The sequence below is a fragment of the Schistocerca piceifrons genome, chromosome X, assembly GCF_021461385.2.
Source record: "Schistocerca piceifrons isolate TAMUIC-IGC-003096 chromosome X, iqSchPice1.1, whole genome shotgun sequence".
NCBI lineage: Eukaryota > Metazoa > Arthropoda > Insecta > Orthoptera > Acrididae > Schistocerca > Schistocerca piceifrons.
Window position 1 is genome coordinate 292070320 of NC_060149.1, and position 14063 is coordinate 292084382.

Below are 14063 nucleotides of genomic sequence, written 5' to 3' on the forward strand. Positions count from 1 at the left end.
AAAATAACAATGCGGATGTGATCAAACTGCTGTATTGACCGTTTAGGCATGGTTGAACTACAGACAACACGAGCCATGGTGATGCAAAACTTTTTTTAATGTTTGTATTAGATCTAATACCAATAAACAAATCTGACCTATTTGAGGAAGTCCACATAGAAAATGGTGTCAGTGACCATGAGGCAGTTATATCAAGAATGAATATCAAAGTACAAAAGACAGAAAGATTTATATGTACAGCAAACTAGACAGAGAAACAGTAGTGTCATATCCCAGTCAGGAACTTGAAATGTTCAGCTTAAGGTAAGAGCTTGTAGAGGAGCTATGGCTCAAGTTCAAAAGAATAGTTCATGATGCACTGGATAGATATGTATCCAGTATGACAGTTCATAATGAGAGAGATCCTCCATGGTATACAGTCACTTTTAAGAAATTTCTAAAGGAACAGATACTATTGCATAATGCATATAAAACAAAACCTAAGGCTATAGATACTATTACTATTATTATTACTAAGTCAACATTGTTCACTAGTCATGACCAGACAGATTGCATCACATCTTAGAAATTGTATATCAAAACGACTACTAAAACAAAGATAATAGACAAGAAGATATGCAACACTGATCTTATAAACAATGGTTATAAACAACACTTTATAGCTCTTGAATGTTTCAAGTTTGTAGCTTCACAAGTGATGGTATTATGTTGAACAGTGTAAAGTTCCACTTGCAGAGAAAAATTCATTTACAGAATATAGTGGCTGTTGCCTGAGCATATGCAACGCTCTAGCTCTGAACATCCTCCGTAGCCATGTTTGAAAATCCAGTGGTATGTAGTTGAACACCTTCAGGACTGTTGTGAGAAAACTGTCCAGTGCCTTGCTTAAGTGACAGCCTGGAATATCAACATCAGCCTTATTTCTTGTGTTGTAGTTGTGAATCTCTTATCTCTTCCAGGAGGATCCTTAATTTTCTTTTATCCCTTTCAGTTATTATTTTTTCTTCGCCAATGAAAAATTTTATTTTTGCATTTTTGTTGATCAAATGATTTACCTCCACATGTTTGCTGAAAAAAAAAAAGAAATTTCGAAAATGGTTTTTGAAAAATATATTGTCATTTGACACCATTGTGTTGCTACAGGTACATATAATGCAGTCAACATATTCTTGTTACAGAAATAATTAGTACACCATTCAAGTGATAAAATTTATTACAACAGATTATTTAATATGAAATTTAACAAGATAATAGTTACTTTTGTTCAAACAAAGTGTTACATGGCATTTGGGACATTGAACTTGGCTTCTGCCAGTGAATTTTTCTAATTTGCATATTTGCTCCCTCCCTTCAGTCTAATGTGGTGAATGAGAAAACTTGTCATATCTGGCATCTGAAACTGGCCTCACCACATCTGACGTGGATTCTTCATCTTCACACTCATCCTCAATCAATCACAGATGTCCTCTTTTCCTCAGAGTAGAGCTGTTTTCCTTCTCCATTAGAATTAAAGCTTCAGCTTCCTTATTTCTGAACTCCAGCAGATCCATTTTCTCTTTATGTTCTTTTCCTTTGGCATCCAGGTCTCTCAGGTGTTGTAGCCATGAGTTGCATATAGAGAGATTGACCAAGTGAAAAATTACTTTTACAGGCTACTTCTTAGTTTTCATGTGTATTCTGTACAGAGAGATCAAAGAGCCAATTTTGTCAATAATGCCCATAAATGCACAGTAATCCTTTATGATGGCTGGTCTTGTGATCTCCAGTAGTTGCTTCTGTGCTGTACTCCACCTCTTTACTTTATAGATAATGTCTGCACCCACGTATGAGGAATTGAGGGTGACAGCACTATTATTGAGCCAGCAAATGACACAGAGATCTTCTTCTATGTTCACACAAACATCAACAGATGCTCTTCCTTCCTTCTACAGTTCAGACTCAGATTTCAGTGGGCACTTTTGTAACCAGCTACCTCTGATGGTCCCAAAGGAAAAGATCTCATTTTTTAACAATTCATGCACCATTGACATAGATGTAAAATAATTATCGCCCACAGCCTTGTGGAATGTTCACACTCAGTCACATGACAGTGAAACCACCAAGGCTCAAATGCTTGTGCTCACTTCGATTTCCTGTACTTTTGCCCTGATATATTTCAAAATCATATACAATTCTGGAAACTCCACAACAAACAAATTTTTTAGATCAACAGGGTTTGGTTTACCATGAACAAATTGCATCATTACAGTCCTTCCTTTGAAAGGGAGCATTTGCTCATTAATACCTTGCCTTTCTTCTTGTTTCAGACTGAGATAAGTTTCCCTGAGTCTATTTAGCAGTGGTCTCACCTTCAAAAGTTTGTCTTCTGGAGAGCCACTTTCCATATTGTCAAGTAAATGAAGATGATTCCTCAGTCTGAATATTCTGTTTACAGAAAATGTGTCTGCAATCAAAGGTTTTCAGAGTCTGAGGCTCCCAGTACATATTCAGTCTGAGAAATCCTAATGTACACATCAAAATATGCACTCCAATCAGTTTTTTTTTATTTCAGAGCTGGTATGTTTCACTGGCACTCCATTTTTCTGCAATGAATACAAATTTGTTTGTTCCAAAAGCAATTCCAGAAAATCTTTGGTGAAGTATTCTGAAAAATATTCAGCAGGACTTCCTACTTCTTCATCAGCTGTAGTATCTGGACTACTGAAAGTAGTGTCAAGGCACATGAAAGGCATTTTTTTTTCATTTGACATTACCCTGCGGCTGTTAATTTTCTGCTTGTGAAACTTCTTTTTCAGGTTATAGAGTATCTCTTTCACGTTGTGAGGTCCAGCACTCCCATGGTGCTTCTTCACTCCTTGTATCTGCTCCATCTCCAACAGTTTCAGATCCACACTCTTCGCTGTCTGACAGCTCTGAAAGCTCACTGTCATTGAGCACTAATTGAAACTGCTCAATTTCTTTGTCAGAAAGTTTCACCATATCAGAGCCTGAAAAATTAAAATATTTACTGAAATGAGCTATGTGATGAGTGAAAATAATCAGAATATCCATTAAATATATTAAGAATTAGTATCTTTCAAAATTATTTCAACTGATCATCAAAAGTATTACCTAAAAATGAGAATATCCATGCAACATGAATGCATGTCATCATAATGGTGTCAAATGACAAAAACCAGATTTGAAACAATATAGCTAACAACTTCCACCAAAATAACACACACACAATAACCTTACCTTCAGGAAACTTCTAACACCTTTGTCTTCTATAAATCCTCAACAGGCTTGAAACAGAAAGGAAAAAATGTGAAGCCACACACTACAGCACATGTAACACAGCATGACAAAAATTTGACTGTTGACTTCCCTATTCAAAGGAGATGAAAGTTCTCCATGTGGAACACTCCTGTACTAGATTGTTGTCATTTACCACCAGCGTGATCAAATGCAGACATTCTGTTTTTCCACTCTGCAGTCGGTGAAACATAATGGTGTCAATTGACAACACAGTGATTGTAAGTGTTATATAGACAAGAGAGCTGGAAACATATTGGCTAAATGTTGAAATTATTCCAAACTGTTTAAAAATGGGTCTGCTGTGGTCAGATTTCTTGCTCAAAAATATTATTCTTGCAGACTTATTTTGTAGGAGCAATATGGTTTTACTTTCAATAGGGTGTCCCCACAGCAGCAGTCCATATGTGACATGACTGTGGAAAAGTGTGTATTATGTTGTGATTAAGTACTGATCTGTCATCACATCTATCAGCTTCCTCAGGAGATAAATTACTCTTGAGAGCTTGGAATACACACGTGCAGTGTGTTCAGTCCATTCGAGCTTATTGTCTATGGGGAATTCTAGGAGTTTCACACCTATCAACATTTGCTGCGGATCCATGGTCACCAATGCTGCATAATATTTCCTGGGTTTTACCTTCATTTAATTTCATTTTTTTTGCTTTGAACCACTTTCTGGCTACTTCAAACAAAATATCAGCATCCTTTAGTGGCTCAGCTGAATTTCTACCCTTATTCATTAATGTTGTATCACCTGGAAAGAGTGCTTAGATCACAAAGAATTAAAGCCTTCCAGTTCTTTTCTTCCAATGCTTCCATTAATTTTGTTATCATATCAAGTATTGCAGTAAATGTAGATTTCTCTCTTCTAAATTCATGTCGGTTATCCACAAAGAGATTTTTGTCCTCAAAATAACATAATAGTTTTAATCACTTTTGATAGGTGATATAGAAATTGTCTGTGGATTAATGGATGGTTAAGCTCACCTTCTTTATACACTGGTACTGTCTTTGCCAGTTTTAAGAAGTCTGGAAAAGTACCAACCTCAAGGCATTGGTTAATGACAGCAGTCAAAAGTTTAGCAATATCAGATACAGTTTCCTTGAGAACATCACATGAGTTACCGTATGTATCTGCACTACCAGGGTGTTTAAAACCTTTCACACTTTTCACTATGTCATCTGGAAATCCTTTCTTCCACCTCGTCAATGTGCAAAAGTTGTTAATGCTTATATTACTTGCTACCATACACAAGGCTGACATTAACACAAACCAAACAAAGAGCCATAAACACCTTAGTTTGAAATTTTATAACAAACTCTCAAAGGCTGTGAGCGAACTACCAATGAATAACTTTAAGCAAACAATAGAAGGTTGGCTCAAATGTATGCCATATTACTCACTTGATGAGTTTCTAAACACTGACACAAAAGAGATATGCTACATGAAACAAAACGCTGCCATATGAATTATACCTATAAGTTTGTGATAGTAATTGTTATAACCTTTAATCACCAATAATTGCATGGATATTCAAACACACTCACTTAGAACAATAGCTCGATACATGATAACAACTCAGTCTCTCTTATTCGGCTGCCGTGCCATGACATGCGGCTGGCGTCGTTCATAGCTAGGTGGTGCTCTCGCATTCAGCTGAGTTGCGGAGCGCCTCTATCGCCATTTGCGCGTACTGTCGTGGTGGCACTGTTAAATGTCGTAGCACTGTCACAACACTTTTCCCCCCTTTAAAAAAAAAAAAAAAAAAACACTCACTTCCTTGGAGACATGGACAGTGCGGAGACATCCATGGCCTCTTGTGAGGCCCCGAGAAGATCCTGTGGAGAGACACGAGAGTATGGTCGAAAATGTCCAGGACTGAAGCTCGTGCGTGAAACATGCCTCCTGGACGAGATGATGGGTGAAAACTCTGGAGCAGCATCCATAGGTGTCGTGGACCTGGGGGCATGCTCCAGCGAGATGGGTCCCGGAGAAGGCGGTGTCGCGACAGGGGCCGGTTCCGGTATACTCGGAAGCGGTAGCGACGTCGGCTGCATCAACACGTACGGTAGATCGGCAGCAGCGACAGGACTGGCTTCTCGGGCTGGTGGAGGTGAAGGAAGGGGCGGTGGCACCGGCGTGGCCACCACTTGTGGGCGCATCTGATCGTAATGGCAAACAACCATGCCGTCGTCCGTATGTATTTCACAAAGCCGCGAAGAGCCTTGATCACCCCTGGAATCCATTTAGGGCGAGATCCATACCCTCGTGCCCACACGTCGGCGCCCACTGAGTATTTTCCCGCACTAGGGGACACAGCACAAGGCCTGACAGGGTGAAGCAGGTGCAGTAGAGTGCGCGGTTGGCAGCCATGCAAGAGTTCAGCAGGGCTGTGATTACCCAGAGGCATGAAGCGATAGGAACTCAGAAATTGCAGCAGCGCGTCATCTGTGGAAAAATCACTAAGGAATTTTTTCATCTGGCTTTTGAAAGTGCGGACAAGGCGCTCAACCTCACTATTCGATTGTGGATGGAAGGGCGGTGCTGTAACATGATGAATCCCTTGTCCAGTACAAAAATCACGGAAGGCCTGCAAAGAGAACTGAGGGCCATTGTCCGTGACGATCGTGGATGGAAGACCTTCTAGCGCAAAGATTTTGGACAAAGCCAGCGTCGTTGCTGCAGTGGTGGGCGGCTGACATCGAACAACAAACGGAAACTTCGAGAACGTGTCAATCAACAGGAGCCAATAAGTACCGAGGAAGGGGCCGGCAAAGTCAGCGTGCACCCGTTCCCATGGCTGCGCCGGATCAGGCCACGAGGGCATTGTATGAGGTGCAGCCAGTTGTTGAGCACACTGACCACACGCAGCAACCATGTGGGCGATGTCCGAATCAATACCGGGCTAATAAACGTTCCTGTGGGCCAGGGACTTAGTCCGAGAAATACCCCAATGGCCTTCATGCAACAGTTTGAGAACATCTTTGCGAAGAGAGGCTGGCACCACGACCTGTGGAGATGCGCCATCCATGGCCAGAAGAACAACACCATCATGAACAGACAGACAAAGGCGCAAGGCATGGTAGTTGCGAAGGGGATCCGATGACCGGCCCTTGGTCCTGTCCGGCCAACCCCGTTGAACAAAACAGATCACCTGACGCAGGACTGGGTCCCACGCAGTATCCGAAGCAACCTGCGAACCTGTAAGTGGAAAACCCTTGACCGCACGACATTCTTCCTCATCAATGTGGAAACAGAGTAGTTCATCACGATCGAAAACCGGGTCGGGGCCCATCGGCAATCGCGACAATGCGTCAGCGTTGGTGTGGTGGGCCCTGGGGCAATAGTGAATCTCATAGTGAAAGCAAGACAAGTATAAGGCCCAACGTTGCAGGCGGTGAGCTGCCTTATCCAGAAGCGACGCCGATCGGCTGAATAGAGAGACCAGCAGCTTGTGGTCGGTGATGAGGTAAAACTTAGAACCATACAAAAAAACGCTGAACTTTTTTTGAGCATAAATGATAGCGAGCACCTCATTTCGATTTGAGAGTAACTCCGTTGCGCATCGTTGAGGGTCTTGGAAGCATAGGCGATGGGTCGTTCCAACCCATCCTCATACCGATGGGCGAGAACAGCCCCTAGGCCATACTGTGATGCGTCAGTCACCAGAACCAAGTGCTGACCCAGACAGAATGTGGCAAGACAAGGTGCCAACTCCAAATGAGCCTTCAGGTGGACAAAAGCCTGCTCACACTCATCGGACCAACAGAAAGGGGCGTTTTTGCGTAACAGCTGATGCAGATAATGAGCTACCACCGCCACTGATGGAATGAATTTGTGATAATAAGTAATCTTGCCTAGAAACGCCTGAAGTTCTTTGACCATAGACAACCGGGGAAGAGCGTTAATGGCTGCAACGTGCTGACGTAGAGGATGTATACCCTCACGGGACAAATGGAAACCAAGATACACAATGGAGGGTTGGAAGAACTGTGACTTGTCCAGATTGCACCTCAACCCAGCAATTGCAAAACCCGAAACAGTGATCGCAAATTGCGAAGGTGCTCCTCAGTGGAAGCCCCCGTGACAACAATGTCATCCAGATAGTTTATGCAGCCGGGAACGGAAGCTGTGAGCTGTTCCAAAAACCGCTGAAAAATGGCCGGCGTGCTAGCGACGCCAAATGGTAACCGCTGGTACTGATACAACGCACAAGGAGTGTTGATGACGAGAAATTCCTTGGAAGAAGCATCCAACAGCAACTGATTGTACGCCTCCGATAAGTCAAGTTTGGAAAAGAACTGGCCCCCAGCGAGCTTGGTAAATAACTCCTCAGGACGGGGCAGAGGATAAGTGTCAATGAGGCTCTGAGCGTTGACAGTGGCCTTAAAATCACCACACAGTCGCAGACTCCTGTTTGGTTTAGAAACCACCACAATTGACGATGCCCATTGGCTGGAGGTAACAGAAAGGAGAATCCCTGAAGCTGTTAACCTGTCTATCTCAGCCTTGACAGGTGCACGCAACGCCACCGGAATAGGGTGTGCCCGGAAAAACTTATGGCGAGCTGTAGGTTTAAGAGTAATATTGGCTTAAAAATCCTTGTCACGACCCAGACCAGCAGAGAACATGGACGAAAATTCAGTACACAATCCCTCCAGCTGTTGATACAGAATGTCCTCAGATATGAGGTGCACATCATCATCAATGGAGAACCCGAACAACTGGAAAGCATCATAACCGAACAGGTTTTCAGTGCCCGCATGGTCCACCACATAAAACGTGAGGGGCCTAACAACAGACTTGTAGGCAGTGGAAGCATCAAACTGGCCAATGATAGGAATTTTCTGTTTATTATAAGTTCTCAGATTTCGCGTAACTGGAGACAAGGGAGGGGAGCCCAACTCCAAATACGTGCGACAATTAATGAGAGTTACTGCAGAGCCAGTGTCCACTTGCATGCGAATGTCTTTATCCAGAACACGAACAGTAACAAACAACTTATTTGTTTGAGAAAGCACACAGTTAACATCCATGTCCAATGCCTCGTCCTCGTCGACAGGAACTTTAGGGGACTGACACACAGAAGCAATGTGGCCTTTTTCCCTACATGAATTACATGTGGCCCAACGTTTTGGACACGCGGCCCTGTCATGCTGTACGAAACAACATGGACAAGAAGGAAGTGCGGAACGAACCTGCTTCTGTGATTGCTGTTTTCGCTGTGAGCGTTGCGGCCCAACGCGACGTTGTTTACACGAGTGAACCGCTGCCACATCTTCATTCTCCTGTGAAACAGGCAAATTGTCCGTGTCGAAAGTTGACTGTACAGTGCCTACATCACCCCATGAGTCTATTTGCGTGCCAGCAGTGTGAGACACTTCAAAGGATCGACTGATGCTTAGAACTTCCGACAACGACGGGTTTGGCAGTTGTAGGGCACATTGTTGAACTTCTTTATCAGGAGCAAGCCGTAGAATAGCATCCCTAACAATTGAATCAGCATAAGACACATGATGAGTGTCCATGACAAACTGACATTTCCTACTCAGACTGTGTAGTTCTGCCGCCCAAGCCTGGTAAGATTGATGGGGCTGTTTACGACACCGGTAGAACGCCACGCGGGCGGCAATGTCGTGGGTGTTTTTTCAGTAATAGTTAGACAATAAGTCACACATTTCTTGGAAGGACAGAGAGGCAGGTTCCCACAGAGGGGCTAACTGAGATAGCAGCTGATAGATCCGTGGGGAAATCCAAGATAGAAATAACGACTTACCCATAGGAGCATCGACAACGCTGAAAGCCAAGAAGTGTTGCCGCAAATGCTTCTCATAATCCTCCCAATCTTCAGCGGCCTCGTCGTAAGGAGGGAATGGAGGCAGAGAAGAGGAAGACAGATGATGAGTAAGCGACGTCGACAACGCCTGAATAGCAGCTGTCAGCTGTGTTTGTTGTTCAATGAGCGCTTGCATAAGCTGTTCCATGTCTGCCCCGTCACGAACACACAAATCCACAATGCAATGAAAATATCCCATCCTCATCGCCAAAAAGTGTTATAACCTTTTATCACCAATAATTGCATGGATATTCAAACACACTCACTTAGAACAATAGCTCGTTACATGATAACAACTTAGTCTCTCTTATTCGACTGTCGTGCCGTGACATGCGGCCAGCGCCGTTCGTAGCTAGGTGGCACTCCCGCACTCAGCCAAGTTGCGGAGCACCTCTATCGCCTTTTGTGCGTACTGTCGTGGCGGCACTGTTAAATGTCGTGGCACTGTCACAACAGTAATGTACCAACAAAGACTTTTTACATGGATAAATAAGATGTACCATAAATATATCTGGATACTATTGTATATTTAACTGTTATGATATATTTTTATTATTATTATTACTATTGTGAATGAATAATTGTTGTATTATCAATATTACTTTCACAATTATGTACAATAACAATTATTGTAATTAAAAAAAAATGTATTGAACACACTGACAATGCCAATTGTATGGAAAACATACTGAAAGGCAAATAAAGATTCTATTCTATTCTATTCTAATATCAGTTTCTAAATCTGGTACTTCAGGTAAAGTATTCCCAACAACATTAATAAAATCATCAGTATTTCAAAGATTTAATGAATCAGTGAGTCTTTTACTGTGTTAACCAGTTACCAGGATGCTTTGAATCGGTTGCAGGCTTCAGAAATGAACTTAACATTATATGCCTTCTTGGCTGTTACTACTTCCTTTATGTAGATTCTTTTACCTTTCAGATAATCATAATGAAACATATCTGTGGCCCTAGCATAGACAGAGATATGCTGAATGAAATGCATTTGGCGGTCAAGAGAGCACTGCCTGAAGCCTTCAATTACTACCATAGAACAATACTGTCAAAAGATCTTTCACAAAACCCAAAGAAACGCTGGTTGTATATAAAGGCTGTTAGTAGCACCAAAGTTAATGTCCAGTCACTCATGTACAAGGCAGGTATTGAAATTGAGAATAGCAGAAATGCTCAACTCTGTTTTCAAATGTTCCTTTGCGAAGGAAAATCCAGGAGTATTGCTCCAATTTAATTCTCATACCACTGAAAAGGAGAGTGAAATACATTAAGTTTTCACTTCCTCTCACTTGGTTTCTTTTTCTAAAGCTCTTTCCTTTGCCTTTTCGTATAGTGGCTGGAACTGTCCCTCTTTTGCTAGTATCTTTAATATTTCAACAATTAAAGGCAAATAATTATGCTTTCTTCTAATATTCTCAGCCTGATATCTTTTTATTTTGGTTTCTTCCTCTTCTATGAGCACTTTTAATCTTGCAATTTCACTCTGCTGAGCATCAGTTTCCATTCCATTCTCCTCCACTTGTTTTTGTATCTCTTGAATTTTCCTCTCAAATATCATCCTTCTGCCTGATACAATTGCCATAAGGTTAAAATGAATCTCTCCTACACTGTACTTTTTAATTCTTTTTTCAATTATAGTGTCAGTGGCATTGAGAAACGCCTGAAGTCGTTAAAACTTAACAAAGCCCCAGGGACCCTTGCAGTCCCTATCAGATTCTATAACCAGTGGCTGAGTTAGCCACTCTGTTAACTATGATCTACTATCATGGATTTCTCGGACAAAAACTGTTCCCAGTAGATGGAATAAGGCATAGGTCACAAATCTTAACAAGGAGGGTAGCAGAAGTGATCCACAAAACTAATGTCCAATATACTAGACACCCATTTGTTTTATAATCTTACAACATGTTCTGTGCTCAAATGGAATGAACTATCTCAAAGAGAACGATTTCCTCCATGGCAACCAGCAGGGATTTTGAAAACATAGATCATGTGAAACTCTGCTCAGACTTTCCTGATATGACATTCTGAAAGCCATGGATGAGTGTACTCAGGTAGGCACAGTATTTCTCAGTTTCTGAAAAGCATTTGGCTCAGTATCACACCTACATTTATTATAAAAAGTACTGTATGATTGTACTGAGCATCAAATGAAATTTGTGACTGGATTCAGGATTTCTTGGTAGGAAAAAAAAACCTCCACCTGAACAGGCCATGAAGGTCCAATGGTACAGACCAGCCACTGTGTCATCCTCAGCCCACAGCCATCACTGGATGCAGATATGGAGGGGCATGTGGTCAGCATGTTGCTCTCTTAGCCATAAGTCAGTTTACAAGACCAGAGCCACAGCCAATCAAGTAGCTCCTCTGTTTGCCTCACAAGGGCTGAGTGCACCCCTCTTGCCAACAGCACTTGGCACACCAGATGGTTACCCATCTGAGTGCTAGCCCAGCCCAACAGTGCTTAACTTCAGTGATCTGATAGGAACTGGTGTTACCACTGTGGCAAGGCCATTGACCTCTTGGTTGGAAGGTCATGGCATATTATCTTGGATGGATTGTCATTGACTAATGTAGAAGTAACTTCAGGGGTACCCCAGGGAAGTGTGTTGGATCCCTTGCTGTTCATGTTGTATATTAATTATCTTGCAGACAATATCAACAGTAACCTCATACTTTTCACAGATAATTCAGTTATCTAGAGTGAAGTACAGTCTGAACAAAGCTGTACAGATCATCAGACCTTGATAACATTTCAGAGTGGTGCAAAGATTGGCAATTTGCTTTCAGTGTTCATAAATGTAAAATTGTGCACTTCATAAAACTAAAAAACACAGTATCCAGTGAATATAAGATCAGTAAGTCATAGTGGTAATCTGTAAACTCATACAACTATATGGCTGTAACACTTAGTAGTGACATGAAATGGCTAGATGGGTGAGAACAATGACTAATGAAGGTTGAGGTCAGGATGGTTATGGGGATGTAGGATATATTGCAGGGAGGGTTCACAGCTGTGCAATTCAGAAAACCTGGTGTTGGTGGAAAGGAGCCATATGGCACATGCTGTTAAACAGTCATCCAAAGTCATCCAACTGAAGAATGTCATGTTGGGCAGCATGCTCAGCAACATGGTGGTCCAGTTGTTTCTTGGCCACAGTTTGTCAGTGGCCATTCATGTGGACAGAGAGCTTGTTGATTGTCATGCCCACATAGAATGTAGCACAATGGTTGCAGCCTAGCTTCTAGATCACATGACTGGTTTCACAGTTAGTCCTGCCTTTCATGAGATAGGTAATGTTTTTGAATGAAGTGGAGTAGGAGGTGGTGGGAGGATCTATGGGACAAGTCTTTCCTGTAGGTCTATTATAGGGATATGAGCCATGAGGTAAGGGGTTGGGAGAAGGGGTCATGTAGGGATGGACAAGTACATTGTGTAGGTTTGATAGATGGTGGAATACCACTTTTTGAGTGGTGGGAAGGATAGTGGGCAGGACATTTCTCATATTTCAGGGTATGATGATAGGAGCAACTGAATTACATTCTCTGCGAGATTTAGACTACCTCCAACAAGCTGTGGCAAAAAAAAAACTGGAACGCCCTGTTGCTGTGCACACCACCCAACATGAAATTCTTCATTTCAATGACTGCTTCACAGCCTGTGCCATATGGATCCTTCCCACCAACACCAGCTTTTCTGGTGCAGGTGGGAACTCTCCCTGCAATATATCCTATGTTCCTGTAACCCTCCTGACCTCAACCTTCATTAGTCATTTTCCTCACCCATCTAGCCTCTTCCCTGTTCCCATTGCAGCACTATACAGCCCTCTATTCCACCAATGCACCCAGTCGTTTAGTTTCCTCCTTTTACACTAACCCCCCCACCACCCGTGCATGCTGTCACCTCCCAACTGCACCTAGCTGCCCTACCCTCTCTGTACCTTATTCCTGCATGCTCCCCAGCAACACTTCATCACCCCCCACCCCTACCCTGCTATCCCTCCCCCTCCTGACCCAGACTCCTCCTTACCCCCACCCAGTTGCCTCTCCCATCATGCACTGCTGCTGCTTCTAGTAGTCTAACTTCAGCTGCCAGTGACTGTGGTTATGTGGGTGTGAGTTATGTTAGCGCGCGCGTGTGTGTGTGTGTGTGTGTGTGTGTGTGTGTGTGTGTGTGTGTGTGTGTGTGTGTGTGTTGACAAAGGCTTTGATGGAAAAAAGTCTTTTTGCTGTTGCCTATCTGCGACTCACCTTATCTTCGTCAGCCTTACGCGAAATGTACTTTGGGGGCAGTAGAATCATTCTACAGTTAGCCTCAAATGCTGATTTTCTAAACTTCTGCCATTTTTGTGAAAAGGGCATCATCTTATCTCCAGGTATTCCCATATGAGTTCCCGAAGTATCTCCATAAAACTTGCGTGCTGACAGAACCAACCAGTCACAAATCAAGCAGCGCATCTCTGTATTGCTTCAAAGTCTTCTTTTAATGTGACCTGGTGGAGATCCCAAACACTTGAACAGTACTAACATTGTATTCACCATCTCCTTTATGGATGAGCAATACTATCCCACAATACTCCCAATAAAATGAAGTCCAGTATTCACCTTCCCTACTACTATCCTGACATGATCATTCCATTTCATATCGATTTGCAATTTTACATCTATATTCAATCAATGTGACTGTGTCAAGCTGTACCCTAATAATGCTGTGTTTGAATATTACAGGATTGTTTTTCCTATTTATCTGCATTAACTTGCATTTTTTTCTACAGTTAGAGCAAGCTGCCATTAATCACACCAAATAGGAATTCCGTCTAAGTCAACTTCTATACTTCTACAATCACTCAACAATGAAACCTTCCTGTACACCACAGTGTCATCAGAAAACAGCTGTAAAATGCTGCTCACCCT

At 42.4% G+C, this 14063-nt stretch overlaps 1 pseudogene; it reads right to left on the reverse strand.

The window, feature by feature from the left end:
• Positions 1-11550: 11550 nt before the first annotated feature.
• On the reverse strand, positions 11551-11668 carry LOC124723584 (annotated as a pseudogene).
• Between the last annotated feature and the right edge of the window lie 2395 nt (positions 11669-14063).